The sequence below is a fragment of the Aythya marila genome (assembly GCF_965140915.1).
Source record: "Aythya marila genome assembly, chromosome: 1".
Taxonomy (NCBI): domain Eukaryota; kingdom Metazoa; phylum Chordata; class Aves; order Anseriformes; family Anatidae; genus Aythya; species Aythya marila.
In genome coordinates, this window is record NC_139042.1 from 146,554,010 (window position 1) to 146,573,521 (window position 19,512).

Here is a 19,512-nt window from a genome sequence, read left to right on the forward strand (position 1 = left end):
GCAGTGCCAACCAAAACTATACCCCTCTTGAAAGGGATTGCTAGGTCTGTCACGAAAGGTCAGGCTAAAACGTGGAAATAGATTTAGACAAGATGTCCATGCTAACAGCAATTCAAACTCCATATTCCTGATCTAAAATGCCAATATCAAACAAAAGCATGACATTTTGATATGCTTTTAAAGGTCTAGTGCTCTAGCCATTTTTATTTAAGCAATTTGTCTGATCTCAATGCTAACCAATGTTCAAAAATTCAAGAAGTGAGGAAGGATGCACACTGAGAGGCAACTCTTTCTCATGTGTTGAAATCTGTGTTCATGGCTTTTTGGTTGGCAAGACAGCTGCCACACACAGAGCTAAAACTGCAGGAATAAAAGCTTGATATGAGTTTTCATACCATATAATGCACTGTAAATAAAGCTCCCTATTATTAGGCAGCATTGCTACCATACAGCTCCAGGAGGTGCAACCAGAGCAATAGGAAACGAGTTGGCTTACTGACCCAGACAAACCATGTGAAATTTCTCATTGCTGTGGGATGCCCATCAGACAAATACCATGTGTGTTCAGATGCTTTCCTAATGCACTCTGAAGCTGATGTTTTGTTTAGGGAAGAAATTAAGCAGTTAAGAAGGACTACAAAGGAGCTGCCTGCTAGTACCTGTGAGAACCATGGTACTGACCTGGCTAAGGCCATTGGTGATGAGACGGGCAAAAAAGAGGTAAAAAGGCACAACAGAGGAGCAGTTAAGGAATGCACACAGCTCCTTATCTTGCTTTTCAGTGATTAAATTTCCCTGGCAATGACTGTTTCTTATCCCAGACACCACTTGCATAACTAGCACAAGAACAGCCACAGGCAAGCCTCCTCTGCTGAGATACCCAAGTTTCATCCCAGGCAAGATAACCTGGAGCAGCAAAGAGATCATGCAGTCGTTCACCTTCTTCAGCCTCTCTGCCAATAATGCCACAAGAGCACTCTGCTTGTGATGGGGAGAGCCCTGGGGGTATTGGAGACGGGGATGATACTTAGCTAAGAGCCACCCAGAGGCACCCAAGGTGCATTTTGCATGTGATACCTGCCCAGCCTTGGGATACCCACACCCTTCCATCTCTGCAGAAGAACTAACAATTTCTGGAAAAAAAATCTACAAAAACAGCCCTTGTTCAAGATGACTTTGCCCTCCTGCTCCCTGCTCCATCCGCTGCCTGCAGAACTATCACTCTCACACAAGGAGGAGCACATCTTTACCCCAGTCATTTCTGCTCACAGGATGGGACAAGGTGCACAACTCATCTTCCTCAGTGGTTTAAACTAAAAAAAAGGGCTCATGAGGCCTAGGCAGCTCCTCCCAGGGAAGTCTCCAGCAGAGAAGCAAGACAGACAACCAGAGGTGGTGGCAAAACTCCCCTGCCATGGCCATCAGTAGACATACTTTAAAGTGTATTTTGAATTGCAAATTTTGTCTACTCAAAATAATACAGTCATTCACCTTTCCTCAGTCTTTAGAGCAACACCAATAGCTGCGTTTCGAAGCCATCTCTTTTAACAAATTAAGTAAATACAGCGTCTTTCACACTCAGCACCACCCCTTAGGAGAATCTACGGTTTGGAAAGCAGCAGAGTGACCAGGACAGAATGCAACTGGAGTGGCTTCGGAGCTATTTTGGCCTGGAGCACAGACACAAAAAGAGCTACTGTCCTCAGAAAGAGCAAAGAGCATCCCCACAATTCACCGCACGGAAGCGCTAAGCAGAGCCCCAGCCCTATTTGCACCACGCTCGTGCTTTACGCCCAACTGACACCACCTGACGTGCTAAAACCCCCTGGTTTTAAAACCCAGAACTTACATCATCCAAAGCTACACACGTACGCAAGGCTCAGCAGCCCCAGGATCTGAAAAGCCCAATTGTTGGCACCGAGCCCTGCTCCTTCCCCACCAACCCAAAAGGAAACACAGGCGCGTTTGTTGTGGCAGCACTGCCAGCACACAGAGCAGGGGCTGTGCACAGGCGGCACGGAGCCCAGGGGGCTTCGCCTCGGGCCCAGCCACCCCCAGCGCGGGGTGGTGTGCTCATTTTCCCCTTCACATCGGTTTCTGAGGCTCCTTCTTTCGTTAACGCAGCCTGCCCGTGGCTTATAAACTACACACAGAGAGAACAAGTGTGAAATTCCTGCGCTGAGGTAGCTCCCCGGCACAGCTGGCTCGCATGTGCCTCGTGCAGACAAAGAGCTGGGGTCAGCCCCAAAAGGCAGGGGAGAGGAGCGGCGCCAGGAGCTTGGAAACCCAATTTCACTGCTCACAGAGAAGGAACAACACCCCTGGGAGGTGAAGCCCAGCAGTGCCTGCCAGCCCCCCAGGGCTGCCCAGCCAGGGCCCAGGCATGCACGCTCCCCAGCCAGGGGCCCAGCCACCCCGCGAGCCTGCAGCTGCAGGAATGTCTGGGACCGAGCAGGCAGCTTTTTTTAATTGCAGGCTCACTGGCTCAGTCTGTCCCGGCTGGGTGGTTTTTTAACGTTTCTTTTTTGGTCTATTTTTTTTTTTTGGTGTGCTTTGTTTTTGTGGAGGGGGAGAGGAGCGGTTATAAGGCAAGCCGCAGCACACTCCCCAGCCTATTCTTAGGCCCAGTCCTGGGGGCTTTGATGGGACACCCTCCATCCTGTTCGACCACAGTCTTATCTAACCCTCATTTTTGTGTAACGGTCTCCTTTTAAAACTCTGAGAAGTCAGTTTTCTCTGTGATAGCGGTGGAGAAAACAGGGCTTTCAGGCTATACAAACCAGCGCAGTAAAACCAAAGGAATACATTTCAGAAAAACCTCATGTGCATGAAAATCTAGTATGTACAGAGGAGTGTTATAATGGTATCAAGCTACACAATGTACATTGGGCAACTGGTCTTTTACAGCTCCAGATGCAGTGCATAAGAGCACATCTTGAAAACCAAGCAAGTCTGGGCAGTTGCATGCAAGCTACTCAGGTATTCCAGCTCTGTAACCAAAACTCGGACTGAATACAACTTAGAGGCATGTTCAATCTCCAGTATTGGGTTTGATGCCATCATACCATATTTCAGATACTGAAGGGGTTGATAAACATGCAATTTCTTACATCTTGATCTGAGGATCTGTTTCACCAATTGGCGTGGTCCAGTCCTTTTCAACATCCTGCAGCAGCGGTACTCCTCACGAGAGTATCACCAAGAAAATCCCAGTGTTGCTGTCACTTGAAATTCTGAGATAAAGTTATTTAGCAGACATAATCTGCAGAGATTAGTACTCCAGCTAACAAAGACCATCTTGGCAGAGCAGTATGAGGAAGCTGCTCCAGGTTCAGTTATGTCAGCAGATGTAAACGGGTCCTGTGTTCCCAGAAGAGCACACCTGACCAGAGTCAGTTACCTGGTTGTTTCTTGCTTTCTTTCCCAAGGATGGTTCCTGCCGTCTCTGACCTGTGTGGCTGATCAGGACAAACCTCACTTAAGAAGCCAACGAGACAGCCCGCATCTCAGACATCTGACAGCTGCTCATTAGCAGCCTAAGCATTGAGTGCTGCATTAATTCAAGCTTTTCCAAGAAAACGGGCATTTTTTTCACCCACCTCTCAAAACTGCATTGCTTACAGTGGCAGCCTGCCTCACAGAGAATTTCTGCACCTGGGGCCTGCCTTTTAGCTGTAGGCATTCCCACAGCCTTTGACCCTTCCAGAAAGCTTTCACTGCAATGTCACCAAATCCAGAAGTTGTAGCTCTGACTCATGGGAAGTGTTGCAAACACATACACTCATCAACTGACAACAGGGTAAAATCTGATCAAATCCTGCAGGGTTTGTTCTCCTTGGAAGCTGATGCTCATCCACATCCACTTTTGGACCCACTACCTGCATGGGCACCATCTCCACACCAGTTTGCTACCAGCAGAAACCAGCTTCCATATGCACGATTGCCTTGCTCTGCTCAGGCCTTAGCTCCCACCAAGGCAAACCAAAAATACCCTCTTAACAGGTGTATCATTTGATCAAAAGGAGTTTTCCTCCAACAGAAGTCAGATCACTGGATGGGAAGAACCTCAAGAGAAATGCCCTTGTGGCTGCTACAAACATGGTGCTGTTCCCTATTAACAGCACTACCTTGCACAAAGCACAGCCCCCTTCACAAGTGTTAAGGATGATGCAATGTGTGATATAATTGTATCAACTAGCCCATTCTGGCTGAGATCAGCTCCACAGAACTCATTCAAAGTGTGTTTCTCACCATAAAGCAAAAATAAGAGCCATATTCTTGCAGCATATCTTTCTCAACAACTTGGACAACCCTCCTTTTTTTGTATTTACTCAATAAAACAAAACACTGAGAAACCTCTTTATTTATTTTCCAGATACAGCGATGCAAGTTATTTCCTCAAACTAGAGCAGCATTTGGCACTGGAAATGAAACAAGAACTTGAATATTCCTGTACAAGGATATGTAAATCTACCTATTGCTTTGTATGAGGCTGGAACTCCAATGTCCTCTCTTTAGCCCTGAGAAAACCAGTACAAAGAGTAGACATCTTTACAGGTTCCCTACAATGAATAAATTCCTACTTACGTAGGATGAGTGATTTGAGCTCTGTCAGCAACTTCACAAAATATTTGTGTGTGAAAATGCACTTTACAGACCAATTTCACTGCATTGTCATCCCCTGATCACTTGAGGAAATTTCATGTTGTCCAAGTTTGCGTTGTGCAATCCTAACGCATCTCCAGGCTGAACTGCTGTCTCGTACAGACCTCTGCGTGGTTCCCTTTCCTCGTGAGCTCATGGATCAGCCTGAAACTTCTCCGGCTGTGCTGCATCCTGATCAGAACATACCGTCTCTCAAAATGTTGCAACAACGACGTTTAACTGCCTAGCATGATTTTGCAGGCTACTTACCACAACCCTGAAACCCCCAATGGGTGGAGCTGTCAGAACTCCTTTAAATCAGCAGGATCAGTCCAGCAGTCTGTATTTACAAGGCTGCCACCACAAGCCCTAGGAGAATGCTAGTAATAATGCTTCTCTGAAGCGTGAGCACTCATGTGTGTCATCCCTCCCTCCTGAAGGAAACATCTGCTTCCAGCCTATGATGTTCCTAAATGCCATCGGAAAAGACTTGACTAGGTGGCAAAGTGCTTTATGATCAACACAGAGAGCCTCAAACTGAACTATCTGCTGGTCCCTAGACCACTTGCCATCCATCAAACACAAAGTACTTGACTTGCTTCTTACTACAGAAACGATACAGACATGCTGAAGCAATTAGAAAAGAAAATTCAGCTGAGGCTCTTTTGGTAAGCAGCCTGACCACTGCAGTGTTTTTTTCTGGTATTCCATATATAGTTGTGACAATTGCAGTAAAATATTCGCTCAGCCGCCCTCCCCTAGCCAGCCGAGTCTGTAACCACCCTCCCACACCGCAGATGTACCCTAGAAGCAACAAAACCCTCCCTCGCTATTTACACAGCATGACAAACTGGGATGTCGCTGCTGCTGCAGCGTTAGTGCTCCAGCCCTCTCACCAGATACCAAATCTGTGTCTCCTGAGCAAGGGCGTACCTACACAGTGCCCAAGGAAAACAGACAGGCAACTTGGACAGCACCTTCTGTTCAGCAGCAGGGTACTTCCCATGTGGTTCTGGCTCGCTATAGGATCCGAAGTGGCTACCAACAACCCAAAACTCGTAACAGGAATGATTTTAATACACAGTTATTACATCACATTTTAGGCTTTGCATGTATAGGGATGGACTGCAAAGTATTTCAGGCCTCCATGCTTTCTTCTTCAGATAGGCTTCCATCTAGTGGAACCCCACAATATTAAGGGGTAAAATCTTCACGTTACCTTACCACTATGCATAATCACACTAAACAAATGTGTACCAGTGGCAGGAACAGAGTGATGCCCTCTGCAGCATGGCATCAAATATGCCCCTGCGTGACACAGCATCCAGGGCAGGAGTTGGCCAACGCAACGCACGTTTCTCAGTCTCTCTTTCACTTCCCTCTGCCCTTCCCTGGTGTCCCTCACCACGTCCTGCAGCTGAATCCTTTCCTAGTATGATACTAGAAGCCCTTTTTGCTCCTGGACTTGTTACACTGGCGCCTCTTTATGCGAGCCTGTGCACAAATGAAGAAGTTGATGCTGGTCTTTAGCATTTAAATACCTTTCTGCAGACTGCTTGCCAGGTCCTAGTATAGAGGCCCTGTCGTTCAGTCCGTATGTGGGGAACATCCCTGTTTGGCTTGGCTCGGCTCCCCGGAGCGCCGCGTCAATAACTGGAAGCAGCCGGGCTTGCACGGAGCTTCCAAGAACAGACTCGGAGGAATGATGCAATGCCAGGCACCCTCCCCTCAGAACAAGCAGGGGGGAAACAGGGAAGGCTTGAGGAACTGGGCCTTCATCGAGTCCCCAGCTAAACTGACTAGCAGCATGTTCTGGGAAAAGTGATATAATTTCATCGGCGTGTTTACTGACGGCTGGGGCTTAGGTGTCTCTGTGGATCGCAAATGGAACTGCTGTATAGCCACAGCCAGAAGCCTGAAAGCGCTGGTTACGTTAGTCATGCTCTTTCACTTTGCAGAGATCCTTGACAATCTGTTTAGAAATCAGAAAACCATGAGGGCTACCTCTCCTTTCTGTTGCTACGAGACACTGCATCAAGCTATATATAACCCCTGGGCTATTTCAGCTCCAGGCCCCCTCCTCTCCAGAGTCCCAAGGAAAAGAAAAGCGCCTGAATGCATACGACTTAGAGTGGGGAAAAAACCTCTCCACTTTGAGGTACGTTTCAAATAACTCTGCTTAATGCAAGTACTGAAACAAGGCGGCACACAGACACTTTTTGGGTAACTATACCATGACCTCAAAGTTCACAGACGCTGCAGCATCTGCTTGTTACAGACCTTTTCGACAAGCTGTTTCTCAGCACGCGTTTCGCACGGCCATTTCTCTCGGGTATGCTTTGCACATCGCAGGAGTTACAGCCTGGTCTGGTTTCTTCACACCCCCGCCTGGTCCAGAACGCCTCTGGAATCTGTTTCGCTCACTTCTGCTCACCTCCCGGGCCTTTGACTCACATTCCTTCCCTGCTGCTAGACTAAACTGGCGCAGCACAGTCTGCCTGGCTCAAACACCAGACCTCTAGTCAGACATCTCTGCAGAAGCATGAATCAAGATTTTTGGGACACCTGCCTGAAAGCGCCTTAAAAGGGCTCAATTAAGAGAGGGCACGTAGCTGAAAAGATTTGCCTCTAAGGCATTCTAGCAGGACTATGAAAAGTCAGAGTAATCTAAAATCATTCCCTGTTCCTAGGAAGAAGAAGAATAAAAAAGAAGAGAACTTTACAACTATCTTCTGCTTTTATTTCCATCTTTTCTGATCCGTTTCACTGGCTGTAGCCCAAGTGTCCAGCTCCCAAGTGGGTGCTTCAGCGGTGAAGGCGGCAGCAGCCCCACCATATGGTTTCTATATGGGCACATGTGCTCCAAAAAGAGATCTGTTCCTCATCTGCCAACCATGCACTGCTGTTCCTACTGTCGTGAGGAACTCAGCTCCACGACATATGCCAAGCAGGAACGAAATAAGGCAGCTTACCAAAGATAAATCCACCATGTGTCCATAGCAGGAGAAAGCTTAGCACACATTCAGGCTACGGGCATCTAGAGGGGTTTGAGGTGTTGCATCCATCTTGTACTATTGCTCTGCTGCTACAGGTGATCATTCCACAGCAGAACGACACAGGAGCACTCCTCTGCTCCACGGATTAACTAGTGCTGAAGGACTCGGGTTGCTTATCAGTTCTGTTCTCTGGGGGCTGGAAACGGTGATTCCCAGCAGGACACTTGATGCTGAGCAGCAAGCCAGGAAGGGCGTACTTCATGAGCTTAGCTCCCTCCACACCAACAATTTGCAGGTGCACTGGGTGCTTTATGCTGAAAGGAGAAGCAGCAACACTGCTTTAAGGAAGCTGAGCATGCTTCTGGTGACTGTTGTGCTTCCAAGACAGATTTCATGCAGTTTTTCAAACCATACCTGCTGTCCACACCAAAGATAGTCTTTTTTCTGCTAGCACATTTCAAATAAAAAAAGCTAAACAAAACAGTACAACCCCTAGAAGAGATTATACCATACCATGAAAGCAGTTTAAGGCAGCAGCTTCTGTCTGCCAGCTATCTAAATACAGAGCATGTCAAGGAAGAAAAAGTTCTCACCCTTCTCAAACATCCTGGGCACTCTCCTCCTTCTGTCTCAACCTGCATGCCAAAATTAAAATGGAGTCCCCTAGAAAATATGGGAGACTGCCTCCACACCAAAAAAACAAGCTACTCATCTCATAAAAATGATGCAAAGCTTCTGGGTAGACAGTACTAAGGTAAAGTCTGCCACAGGCAATGGATTTGAAGTCCCCTCCAGGTGGTGGTGGAGCAAAGCATAGGCTTGAAGTATCACAGCAACACAGGTGGAGGGACAATGACAAGCTTCCACCGCTACAAACTGGGGTAAAAGTCAGTACAATTGGTACAAATGTGATCACATTAGCAGCCACCTCCACTACCTTTACTTTGAAAGCTAGAAACCTTCTTTTTGTGCAGGTATTTACCCACACCTCCATATTCAGCCTATTGGCTTTTCCTCTTTCTCATCGTATTTGCTTTGTTCCTTTCCTCTGCCTTTACAAGAACAGACTTCTTCCACCTGAACAAACTGACACAGATCAGATGTATTTTAGCAAATCCATCCGAGCCAGGTACAGGGAACGCAAGGCCATTGTTGGTACTTGACTCCAACAAGGGAGCATACGTAAAAGTGACCTTTGGGACAAATGCCTTTCTCTACCAGAACGTTTTACCCTTTCCCACATGTTTTGTGTGTTGTCCCCTTTCTTTATGTGCCAAGAGATGACATGATAAACAGAAGCAGTTCTGAACAGCTCAGAGCAATTAAAACGTTTATTTGAACTTCACTGAAGTCATCGCAGTTTAGGTGAATGGCCAAATGCTGTGATGCATTTGGAGAGATAACGGGAGTCACTACGTGTGCTGCTACTCTATGTTCTGCCTTGCAGCACGCAGAGTCAACAGGTACAGCAGTAAAATTTTATAGCATTTAAGCCAGGAAGGACTATGAAACCTGCCTAGTCCGACCCTCCAACACATCCCAGTCTACTGTTTCCCTGAGGTACCCTCTTACAGGGTCTGATAATTTGCCCTTTGTTGAAATATAACCTCCAGAAAAGCACATGGGTGAGCTACAAAGATCAAGAAATGACCATTTCATTAGCTAGCCCTGCAGTTTGTTTCAGCAGTGATTGTCTCTGCTAAAATGCCAACCTAGTTTCATATTTGAATGCAATGGGCCTTGAAGTCCAGCTGCTGATTCTCGTTCCGTGTTTTTCACAAGATTAAGGCTTTATGCTTGGTATCTTTTTGCAGAACCCAACACATTTATCCTCTGATACCATCTATTAGCAACTACTTTGAGTCAGTCCTTTAATTTCGTATATATTTTATAGTAAGTTTTTTAAAATATGTTGAAATAAGTATCCAATTACTTCCAAAGGGTTTCCATTTGCTTTAAACCTTTCATCTGAAAGAATCACAGAATCATCTAGGTTGGAAGAGACCTCCAAGATCATCTAGTCCAATCTCTGACCTAACATCTGACCTAACACTAACAGGCAGCCTATTCCAGTGCCTCACAACCCTTTCAGTAAAGAAGTTCTTCCTAACATCCAACCTAAACCTCCCCTGGCACAACTTATCCCATTCCCCCTCGTCCTGTCCCCAGGCACGTGGGAGAATAGACCAACCCCCACCTCGCTACAGCCTCCTTTAGGGTACCTGTAGAGAGCAATAAGGTCACCCCTGTGCCTCCAAGACATTGTTCATCTGACTGTATGTGCTTTTCATAAAATGATTTAATCCTGGTCAGCAGGATATCTCTATCCTTCTACTTTAACTACAGGATGCTACAACAGCTTTCATATATTTTTAATACATTTGGTACCAAGTTTCCCAGTGTCTATTTTTTATTTCCTTCCCTTTACTCTTCCACTTAATCAATTTAACATTTTCAAACCTTCCACCACGATGGCATGACCTAATGAAAATCAGTGTCAACAAGCCAAACTTCTCCTTTGGGACCTTTTAGCCTATTTGGATTTCCAGACTCATTGGTTTCAAGGGGTTCTGTAACCTGCTTACTGGCAATGGTTCATTTTCATTAAAAAAAAAAAAAAAGTCCCTCTTCTACACTTACACCTGCCAGCGCTGCATTTTCCCTTTGGTTTTCTTAGCTGATCATTATCAACTCCTCTCTGCTTCACCAAGTCTACTCTACATTGATAGTTATTTACTCCTTTCTTCTCTACCCTGTGAGTTTACTTGGCGCAAAAAGAGAAAAGATATTTTCAGAGGATATCAACAGAAAAAAAAGAGTAGGATAATGATAGCTTAAGATTCATATACCCCTTCACAATAACGATAATTTTATTCCAAGCACAGAGCTCTGAAGACATCTTCCTGCGAGTACAATGATATTCATTACCTTTGTGTTACAAGAAGCACATCTGAAACCAAAGCTTTTGCAGATTCTCTATTCTGGTGTTGATACCGAAAATTGCCTTATATACTTCACCCTCATATGAAACTGAGAAAGAAGCCTCTATAATATTAGTGTGAACATAACATAAACTGTTCTCATCACATCACTTCTACATCCTCTTCCAAACACCTGTCAGAGCAATACAGATTGAATGTTTTTAATCTTTCCTCGCAGACCAGCTACTTCAGCCACTTATTTTTGCTGTTCTTCTTCGAGTTCCCCCAAATTAGTCTCTCTTTCAGATATCCAGGTGTCGAGAATTACAAAACCCGCAGCCAACCCGTAGCATACTAATGCCTACAAGACGCAGGTTTCCATGCATCTCCCCAAACTGTACTTTCCAACGCCGTGATCACCACTGTAACTACACCACTGCCAATGGGCCATCTGCAGTTACAACCCTTGCTCCTCTGAAATACAGACTTTACAGCTTTATACACTGAATAACATTTCAGTTGTCTATCCCCTTCATCTTCAGTGCTGCAAGTTTCTGCAGATTCCCATGTCTTGCCTCTGTTTCCAACCTCTGTTTTTTTCCTCCCCCTCAAATGCCTACACATTTGAAACACAAAATCAAATGTTTTTTTTCAGAGATTCCCTGTAGCCCCACCCCACCACATCACATAATGCCCCTCATAAATACTGAAGCTCCATCTTAAAATCAAGTAGGGTTTTTTTTTATCCTCAATTAATCTTGCCAGAAAGCTGCTCCAAGCAAGGTACTGAGGAGGGGGTTGCCCATATGTCTCTCTTCCACATCTATTTCATCAAAGCTAAAAAAAGATGTTCTGGACACAAAAAGCCTTTAATTTTAGTTTTTAAAAAAATAAGGCATTTACTACACAGTTTTCAGTATTATAGTGCCACTTTTCTTTTGGTTTTGGTCTTGCAGACATGTTTGAATTTGAGAAAAAACAGCAGCATAAATCGAGTCCCCCTCTCCCCTGTGATTTCACAAAATATTTGCAGCAACCCAACAATCAAGTAAAGGCCACAGGAAAACATTCCCGATTCCTGAGCAGACTCCCTGCAGAACTTTGTCAGCAGATATGGACACAGTAGGCAGGAAACCAGCTGAAATTTTGCACAAAAGCAAGACAGCTGAAGCGGTAGCCACAAGCCACCCTGGGCAAGATCTAAGGCAAGGCTTTTCTCTCTCCTTTGGTCCTCTTTGTCCGCAAATGAGGAGCATCCCCTGAAAGCTCTGAGGAGCAAAACCAAACAGAATTGCAAGGCAGGAGAGGAAGGCAAGTTGTGCATCCAGACAGCTCACCCCTTAAAAGCCATATCAAGGGAAATTTGGCCGCATTGGCTTCTCCGGGGAGCCACGACTGAGCGCAGCCTTCCAGCTGCCGGTGGTGTGAGCCGGCTGGGCACCCCGAGGGCAGGGCTGAAACACAACGAAACCGCACATCTGGAGGCCTTCTGCAGTGCAGGCATCAGCTCGCTCCCTCCCCTGCTCACTTACGAGTTTTTGTCACTCCATGGCCATGGGCACGAGCCCTGGGTACCCAGCTTCATTTCCTTTTGGGTGTGGAGGAGGGAAGGAGAGGGGTGCCGGGGGAGAAAGGGGCAGGAGGAGATGCAGGTGTGCTCTCCAGAGTTGAGGGGAGAAATGATTTCCATAAGTCACATCCCCAAGGCCGGGCAGAAGGCACGGGGCCAGCTGCCATGGACATCCCTCACGGCATGCTCAGCCCCCGCATCAGCACATCAGGGAGCACCAGAGCCCCCGAACAGAGCCTTGTGTGGGCAGGTTCGGCTTTCTTTTCCTTCACATTTACGCTTTGTGAAAAAAATATGGCTTGCCAGCCTCCCCCAAACACCACACCATCCCCAGCCCCTGACCACCCGTGCTGCTGTGTGAGGGGAGACGGCGCAGAGGAGGATGAGGAGGAGAGAGGGTGAGGGACAGGAGCTCAGACAAGACACAAAGGCAGTGCTGATGACGAGGACAGTTAAACCCGAGATGAGAAAGGCAGATGTTTGTAGAAGGTCAGCTGCTGCCTCATATTACAAGGAATGAAAACAGACAATTCAGACGCCGTATTTTCCTCCATTCTCATCTTTTGCTAGCAAGGACAGATTCAAGAAAGCCAGCTATCTCGAAATAACATCCTTCTTAGCCTTGATTCCTCGTGAAGGTCTCATCTCGGCCATACTACCAGAAGCCTTCCCCACAGGCGCCAGCCCTGTTGCTGCTTCTGCTGTAAAAAGGCAGGAGGAGCAGTTCAGTTCACTGCATTTTGCTCTTAAGTTTTGGTTCCACAAATACTTAGGCAAACGCCTTCTTCGTGTGCTAGAAGCGCCAGAAATGAAAACACACATTTTCAGACAGCATTAGAGGGAAGCAGATTAACGAAGCTCACAGCAGAACCTATCGGAGGCCGGGAAAAAAGCAGCCTTGGGATAAGCTTCCCCTTGTGCCTGACGGTAATTGCTGGACTGTGGGGAAGAAGGAACAGAGACACGCTTAGTATTCCAGCCTTGGGATTTGTTTTAGGGTTATTTTTTTTTCAGTTGGCTGGTTTTTTTATGTCTACAAAAGTCCCTGTGAGCTAGTCACATGAACTCTATGCAGGGTGGTCTCTGCCCACAATGAGCGTTTTGGGGTTAGCCCTGACAAAGAAACAACACAGGCAGGAGACAATCCTAACAGGCATTAGGTTGGACAAAGAGCCTTGAAGCAGGCTCTTACACAGTCGTATCATACAACAGAGGAGCAAGGAGGAGTGGTGCACAAAACTTTCTGAAGAAAATTACGGGTGCATAAACAAACCCCAAGACCAACACACGACCCTGCACATCATGTTTGCTGCACAGAAGCAAAATGCACACACAGAGCAGCTGGAACTCGGTGCAGTTTCCTTCTCCCATTTCAGTAAACCCAAATTAGAAGTGCAAAAAAGCAAACACACCACAACCAAGGCACTGCTTCTGCAAAACCGTGTTCATCAGGAACACCAGCTTCCTAACAAAAAACCAGCAACACCAGGTGGTCTCCTTTGCTTAGTAGTTTAATGAAGACATGGAAAACTTGGGGATCGGACTCCTGCCTCCCAAGGCAGTATCTCGATAAGGCAGTCCCTTGGGTTCACAACTGCTGTGGAAGTGAAGGCTGGAAGGGGCCTCAGGTGGCCTCCACCTGAAGCAGGGCCGGCACTCAGCTCACCCCGGGTGGCTCGGGGCCTTATCCAGCCAGGTCTGGGAAACTCCCAAGGATGGAGGTGGTGGCAGCTCTTGGGCAGCCCGATCCAGTGCTCAGCTGTCCTCACACCAGCGCATGCTTGAAAGCATTTTGCCACAGCTGAGGGCCCTGCTTGCATCGCAGCACTCTCAACACCCTTGGTACAGAACAAGGGCATGGGAACATCCCCTCTGTGCTCTAGATCTAGCAACACCAGTTCATTTCCCTCGTGCCCCTCGCTTGGGACACACTGGAATTGGCAGAGGAAGGAGGCCAGAAGCTCCCAGTGCCCAGGCCCTGCCCTAAGAGCGGCCTGGTCTCCCTCTTTCACCCCATACGACTAACAGATCGCACAGAAGGACAAGGCCAGCCCCAGCGCGACTGCTGCAGGGGAATGTTTTTTCTTGGCAGAGAGGAAAGAGATGAAGTGGGTGTCACATTTTTCCTTCAGATTTTTGCTTGTCACCACAGCAGAGCCGGATCACACACACAAGGTTGAAAGCTGGTTAGTGGCAGATGGCAAAAAAAAAAAAAAGGGAGTAGTTTCCAAGACACAGCAGAGGCACAAGAAGGTCAGTGGCACTATTAAGCTACAAATTCAGACAGGTGGCAGCTCTGGGAACAGCTCTAGCAATTCAGGTCCATGCCATTTAACCTGTCCTTATTTTCTCCCATTGCCTTCCCTGCTTCCCAAATTGCCCTCGTGAGAGGAAGCAGTCCTTATTTGACGGAGCATTAGCTCCCGTACTGCACACACGCAGTACTGAGATTACAACCCAGCTCAGCTTTCTGTGGGCACAAACTACACCTGACAGCGAGAACAGCAGCCCCAGCACCTCAGGCCACAGAAGGCAGCCTACACACCTTCACTGAGCCTCGCTAAGCCTCGCCATTTTTGACCTGCTTTCCTTACCAGCTATTACTCCAAGTGAGATGAAAGGGCAATCAGTCTGCCAGGAAAAACGTGGCTCTCAGCCAAGATTATTTTTTGCACACCTTGTTTGTTTCTGTTGCCTTCACGCAAGACGAACAACGCTGCATCCTCTGCTTCTCACCAACACGCTGCTCCATGGTGGTGCCATCGGCCAGGTCCAGGAGGAATGTTTCTTTGAACCTGCCTTCTGTCCATTGCTCTTCTCAAACAACTTCTCTTCCTACTGACCCTTGAGCAACTGCCTCCTCCAGGTAACCCCCTTCCTTCCTGAGGAAAACAGTCCACTGGTATCAAATAAATACATAGGCTCTTATCAGGATTATACTTTGTACGCTTACCAGGACTACACCTAGGCACAGGCTCCTGAAGCTGGCCAGATGACTCCCACTGCACGTTCCTTTAGCCCAAAACACAACTCCACCACCCTCTTCCCCAGCCAAGCATTCTCACCTGCCCTCTCACCTCAGCACCAGGACCTGGGCTGCCACAAGGTAAGCTGCATTGGGAAACTGATACCACCGAAAACTAATTTCTTGCTTGCAAGAAAGACATTTTTCAACTGGATGAGCTCCCAGGGAGCTGCCACAACAGCCTGCAGTTATATCCAGGTGCAGAACTGCACTGTCAGGTCTTGTCACTCGGAGAAAACACGGCCAAAGGGCATCCAGACAGCGCTGATTTCTCACCTGCATGATTCAGGGAGAGATGAAAAGGGAGCAACAGCAGAAACGAGCGTGCCTTCCCTGGAGAGCCAGGTGCAGAGCTCTACTGCAAGATGATCACTGGGGGATGTACCCTGAGTCCATATCCCGTGGAAAAAGAAAAGCTGCACCAGGGAATGGGAGGAGTTAGATCCTGTAAATTCAGTCTGAATTGGCTGTTCTCCCTGTGAAACATGCCACTGTGCTAGGAAAACCAAGAAAGGTGGCTACCCATAACCATCAAGCCTCACCTACAACATGACCCTTCTCCAAAAGGGAGCGAAGCAGCCCGGGACAGAGGGAAGAGAGGATGGCTGTTTACACCAAGCACTACAGAGCGAGTAGGGAACAACTTCAGGGAACGCAGGGAAGAAAGAGCGTGGTCAGAAACGAAGGGCAGCAGGGGTAAGCCTTCAGCCCCTCCACTTTAAAAAGAAAACAAAAAAAAGCCTCACAGGAAGCTTAGGGCAGCAGCTGCCTCCCTTCCACATCTGTCAGACAGTGGTGCAGGTGACAGCCACACAGCAAGAAGCAAGGACAAGGAAAGAGACCGCCAGAGCTGGTGGTATGCCGGCCAGTGGCCTCTTTGCTTTATTTTCATATTTATTGTATCTTTATTTGGTCTGCCTTTGCTGGCACGAGGTGATCAGCTCTGACAGAGCAGAAGCAAAAGCGAAGGCAGGGCTGCGGAGAAGGAGCACGCTAACTGCTGCGGCTGGAGCCATGCCTGGGAAGCCAGGGGGACAGAGATCCGACCAGACCGCACCACCCCAGCCGGGATCTGCAGCTAGTCGGCCTCCTCAACAGGCACAGATGCTCCTAAAAAAGTGAGAAAAGACTGCTTTAATAAAAAACTAGGTTGGTTGGTTGTTTTTTTTTTCCTTCCCCCCAAAGGCTGGCGGAAACTTACTTAACCCCAGCCATGAAAGAGCCCCTAAGAAGGGACTCCTGACAGCACGAACAAAGACCTGCAGAGAGCACAAGTTCCCACCATCCGTGCAGGAAAGTTCAGCGGCTCCAGACACAGGAAAGCACTGTCTGGTAGTACCCTGAATGAAATTCCTTCACCCCGGCTATCACGCACTATCAGCCCCGCGCTTAACAGCGGCCGACCTTCCAAAGTAAGGCAACATTTACGTAGGACAGCGCAGAGCGGCCGCTTCCACGAGGGGGGAAACAAAAAGTAGTGTTTTCATACGCCAAACACTGGCTCATTCTTATCGACCATGCTCCAAAGGCAGTCCCGGGACAGACTAACATTTTTTCCAGCTGCCGTCCTCACGGCAGATCAAGCTCTTCACTGAGACCAGCCAGCAACTCGATGTGCTTATTTTTCTAATTTTAACTGACAGAAAATAGGAGGGTACAAAAAGTAAAGTTTCAAAGCATCACGTGTGTGTTTATCTCAGCTTTCAGAGGAACTGCGGATTGCTTAAATCCATTCTGACTATCTGGCATGGCCCTTGGCAAGCTGGAATGGTTTTCTTATTTAAATTCAGGAGGAAAACATGGGGGAAAAAATGACTTTCAGCACAAAGCACCAAGTACAACCAGTTCTGATGTTCATCAGTTGTGACCCTGAAGCTTTTAATATGGAGAGTTATTCTCAGAACTTAACATTTTGTAGAAAGTCTGTATACAACTATTAAAAAAAAGAATCTCACCTTCATATTTTCCCCCTCTTTGCTAGAAGAGTTTGGCAAAAAAATCCCTGAAAGTACTGATTTTAGATAACTTGAGGTGAAAAAAATTCTATCTAATCCTCCATTTGCAATTATATATAGAAGAAATAATTAGAGATTTCAGTTTTCTTATTAGCAAGCAACAGGCTAAATCCCATTTTCAAGTAAATTTACTACCTTCCCCTCCAAAAAAAATGAATTAGCCTGTATCAACGCCAGATTTTACAGAGAGCCACCTTATGTACAGGCAAGCACTACAGAGTAGGACCCAGCCAGCTCTGCATCCACACACGCCGCGACAACCACAACTTTTAATTAAATCCACACAGCACATAAAAATGAAGCACTGTATCCCATCTAAATTAAATAGTGCCACTGCCGTGCTCCGAGAACTACAGGCAATCCACGGCAGCTCGCGCAGACGCCCGATTTCTGCAGAAATCATCAGAACACGGAGCAACAGCCCCCAGTGTTTTTGTGGCAGAGGAAATGAGTCACCGCGGGCTCCCGGTGGGGCTCGGAAGCTCGCAATGGGCAGTTTTTAATCTGAAGAAGGAAGGCTGGCTCGAGGTTTTTCCTGACCTATCTTAGGGGACAGGCGACGATGAAGAGGTTGCGGGACCGACGGTGCGAGGTGTGCCACCCTAAAGCATGTGGCACACGTGTGATTTGAGGGTGGGATTCCTGTAGCACCTTCGGAGATATGGAAAGGGGTTTACCGAGCTCTAACACTGCTCAGAAAATGGCACTGGCACGGTGGTGTTTGGGGCATTTCGGTTTGCTGATGATGAGCCTCCATAGAGCAGTACTCAGGCCTGTTAGCAGGAGAGCAATACTCCCCCGCTAACTTTGGGCTACTTTGAAGCAACAAGTAGCTAACGTGTTTAAAAACACCAAAAATCATGAAAATGGAGGGGGAAGGATAAAAAGCCTGCCTCTTCAGGATTAAATAAAGAGGTTTTAAGTGTCCAAAGCTCGTAAGAAGCATCTGCCTTTCAGCTGCCCTCTAGCAAGGGGACAGGTAGCTGGCATCTCACAGCGCGTTTGCCAACAGCCTTCTCCATCTGCACCAGACGGGGCATTTGCCCACCAGTGATGCCAGGACGTGTACAGCCACGGATCAGCCCCAGCAGAGACCTAGGAGCCGTGCAGCTCTGCCACTTCGAGCCTGCTGGCACTGCACACAAGAAGCAGGCAAGAAAGTGAGGAGCCTGCAGCCTGGCCGTGCTCCTGCTCCCTCGGGGCTGCTGCAGGCTTTGTGCTTCCTTTCTGGTTGACTGCCAGGAAAAAGGAAAAAAAAAAAAAAAAAAAAAAAACAACCTTATAATGCATTGCAAAATACTAGGGTATGGCATTACCAGCACACAACCCCAGCAAGCCACGGGCCAGATGAAGATCATACGCAGACACGCCACGCGTGCCGTGAGCACACCCTTGGGAAGCCTTTCAGCCTTTTCTTCCATGCGAAACTCGAGCGCTCTGGAAAAACACGCTGCTGCAACCTATCTGGCAGCCAGGTGGCTACCATAAAGCACGCAGACTCCAAGGAGCTGCCAGAAGGGCTGCTGCTCGCCCCGGCCCGTTCGGAGCCCCCCGAGGCAGCGGTTTCTCCCAGCACAGGCGATGAGCTCACCGGCGGAGCAAGGCTGCTGCGGGCGCTGGTGAAGTCATCAGCTGGTGAAAGAGAAATGTAAGTCCCCGGGAGGCTGGAGTTCAGCCCTGGTAATTAGGGCTGGAATAGTTTAAAGTGGAGGCTGAGTCTTTAAGCATATGCATGCTTTCGCACTTGCCTGCCAGCTTCAAATTCACCAGATCCACGAGCAGCCTTTAGGGTTGTTTAAAAAAAAAAAAAAAAAAAGGTTAAAATTTAACTTAAGATACACAAAAGGCAGCTGGCACGGCACTTCCACCCTCCCCAGCCTGCACATGGTGGGTCCGGCTGCAGAAGGAAAGGGACCCGCTCGGTGCTGCTGGTCCGTCCCGTACGGTGATGTTCATCCAAGGGAGGAAACCAACTTCACGGCTTCAGTCACAGCTACGGGGAGCCACAGGGCACGTGCTCCTCGGCTGCGATGGTGATAGCGCCGGCAGGGTGTAGGAGGCTGGGCTCCACACAATAAAAACAGCTGGGGTAGACCAGTCCTCCCAGGCTGGGAGCATCAGGCGGGAGGTAACTGGTGTTTCGTCCAGAGGGTTTTTTGGGTGGGTGGCTTTTTTTTGTGTTGGTCTTGCTTGCTGAGTTTTTTTTTGGTGCTGTTGTTTAAGTGATCCTGTGAACTTTGAGCCAGAGGTGAATGGAGAGTTTGTTTCATGACGGCAAGCAGGGTATTTTCCACCACACGGCGGGACGCACTTCCCAAAAGAAATGAAGTTCAACGAGCAG

General features: G+C 47.8%; 1 protein-coding gene across 2 annotated transcripts in view; it reads right to left on the minus strand.

Annotated features, from left to right (window-relative positions):
- Positions 1-19,512, minus strand: part of CREB3L2 (cAMP responsive element binding protein 3 like 2) — a 77,714-nt gene that overhangs the window by 56,935 nt on the left and 1,267 nt on the right. The window lies entirely within an intron of this gene.